We start from the raw sequence: 2,611 nt of genomic DNA, 5'->3' as shown, positions 1-2,611 counted from the left end.
GGACCGAACACGAGGGCCGCCCGTACCCGTTCGCTTCTTGTAGTTTGCGCCGTGTGCTGCTGCCTGCGCTTCATAACGTACGGCATACGTATCGAAGAGGGAGGGCCGAGGGCCTAGGGATGCCACCGCCGCTATAAAGAATATCCGAGAGACCGAGAATAAAAGCGGCTTGACTTATTTGAACCACCACGACGGAAGGAGAAAGAAACGGAGACGGGGCCCTGGACGTCGAGGGGCAGAGAGACGCAATTGGGTAAAGACAGAGGAGAGGGTCAGGGACCGAGATGGAAGACGCGAGATGGAAGACGGGAAGGAAGAATCGAGGGGGAGTGAGGCCCCGGTCTAACCGGCCGCGAGACCTCGTGCAGCAACGAGGACCAACAGCCGCAGAAGCGGTTGCCGAATGCCGCTATATCGTTCGACCTTTGCGATCCGAGCACGCGTGCCCACACACGTCGGTGTTCGCCTATCGACCGACCGATTCGCGAATCTCCGTCCGCGACGTCTCCATATCAGATCGAGTAAGTAAGTCGAAAGCGTAAGTCGGTTGGCGATAAGACTCGTCGTATCTAGCGTTTCGACTTTTATACGCCGGTATGTCGCTGCCGGTATCCAGCGAGCGGAACAAAAGGTCGGGCGCGTTAATTGCAGAGAGCGGATAGAGTAGCTACGATAGAGGCGTATGTTGGCCGACGTTGGAGAACGCGATGCAGGGAACCGGATAGGCGGCAACGCGCGTGGACGTACGGTGAGACGCGATGAAAGGAGCAGGGCCACTAAGTGACGGTAATTATCGTAAAAACAGTGATTTTTCGCAGCACAGCGGTCGACTATTTATAGAGGCCGACTCACGTCGATCGTCGCCTATGCGACGTTCGTATTCGCAACCTCGTAGCTCGTACACGCATTCGCGCACACCGCCGAGTCGAAAGATCACCGAACAGGAATTCCTTCTATCGGCGAAAAAGTAATCCTCGTCGTTGGCTGTTTGGACATTTTCTTTCGGTCGACGATCGTTCGATCGGTCTATTTCGACCGGCTTTCTCCGACCTCGTCGCGTTCGCGATCTTTCACTACCGACGCAATGTCACCGCGTCGCGCTACGTACTTACACACTTTGGTCTTTAACGAGTTGCGCAACGTCTGTTTGGAAGGTGTCAAGACGCTCGTATCGTTCGCCGCAGCGCTAAATCTTCTCGCGGATACGGAAAGTCGGAAAGTACGGCGCGATAAGGATACGGTCGCGTTGCTTAGATCCGATAATTTTCTGTTCGCAGGACATCTGGAGTCCCGGCGATGGACCGCAGGGAGAGGGACGAAGGAAAAGAGAGAGAGAGAGAGAGAGAGATAGGGAGAGAGATAGAGAGAGTTAGCGGAGGCTGAAGAGCGACCTTAGGCGACGTTACGAGACACAGCGAATCCTTTCAGAAGCGGTTATGTTTATCGACGTAATATTTGCTCGTACGTCCGCGTGGAATGAAGCGTACACGCAGCGGTGAAATTTGTTTAATTTGTCGAGTGATAATTTAATATAATTTTTTGCGCAAACGTCGCGCAACCGCGCCGCCTGTTCAGAACACGGTCCAAACGACCACGACGAATCGCGATACGAGATTTCGCGGCGATCGGCTGATCGATGCGACGCGTCCTTTTCACCCTTTCGACCCTTCACTCTCGCGCGTCATTTTATTTTCGCCACGTTTATCGTAACGGCGATTGTATGGAAAACAACGTGTACTGTAAGGTGTCTGTGTAAAATTGTTTCTTTCAAATATATACTTGTAACAACGTTGCTTCGTGTTTGTTTTATCTTTCAATTACAACGACCAACCGACCCGTCATTTTTCGAACAAACGATGGATCGACCAAAGATCGATTCACCGTCGACTTTGCCTCTCGAACAGATTAACCTCGGATCGTAAATACTGGTTGTCAGAGTCCGGAGTCCTGGCGGAATGCTCGCTGTTCCAGCCTCGTTATCCGCGCAACGTTTCACGCCCCGTCAAACCGTGGAAAGACGTCGACGACGCCTTGGTACGTCACCGTGTAAAAATCGGCAGCTCGTTTTCGAGATCGAGTTCGATGTACGACGAGGTCGCTGAATCGCTCGCTCGTTCGTCGTCGAATCGAAGCGTTCGCGGAGTGAACGCGTTTCGATTAATTTCGTCTATCAAGGGACGATCGGAGCGAACGATTATAGCTCGGTGGTGGGAAACGGGAAGAACGGAAACGCGTAGCGTTCCAATAATTTCATTAGACTTGGCAAAGGCCCGCTGGCTAGTGGTGGCTGGATTTTTTTCTCCAACGACGTCGCCACCTCCCGGAACAAACAAATTCAATTTCCCACGTACAAAGAATCGCTCGTTAAAATCGGAATCGCGGATAGCCCCGATCGTAATTGTTTTCATTTAATAAACCGGCCGGACTTTCGTTCCGATATCGGGAAGTAATAAAGAGATTTCGTTAAAATTCATGACGGGCCGATCGAGCCGCGCCACGGCTTACCACGGAGGTAAGTAGAGAGCGAAATGCATCAACAACGACTCGATCGATTCGGTTTTTAATAACGGGGACCCCCCTTCCTTTCGTAATGCGACGCGAGACCGAGTTC

At 52.2% G+C, this 2,611-nt stretch overlaps 1 protein-coding gene across 6 annotated transcripts in view; it reads left to right on the top strand.

Annotated features, from left to right (window-relative positions):
- LOC100740686 overlaps positions 1-1,731 on the top strand; it is a 28,022-nt gene extending 26,291 nt beyond the window's left edge. For all 6 annotated transcript variants that reach the window (XR_004462896.1, XR_002947935.2, XR_004462897.1 and 3 more), the window contains exon 4: positions 1,278-1,731. The gene's annotated coding sequence lies outside the window, so the exon portion shown is untranslated. The remainder of the gene's footprint in view (positions 1-1,277) is intronic.
- The last annotated feature ends 880 nt before the right edge of the window (positions 1,732-2,611 follow it).

This window comes from Bombus impatiens, unplaced genomic scaffold (assembly GCF_000188095.3).
Source record: "Bombus impatiens unplaced genomic scaffold, BIMP_2.2 scf_4010, whole genome shotgun sequence".
Lineage (NCBI taxonomy): Eukaryota > Metazoa > Arthropoda > Insecta > Hymenoptera > Apidae > Bombus > Bombus impatiens.
Note: the sequence above shows the minus strand (reverse complement) of the source record. Positions and strands in the feature narration are given on the sequence as shown.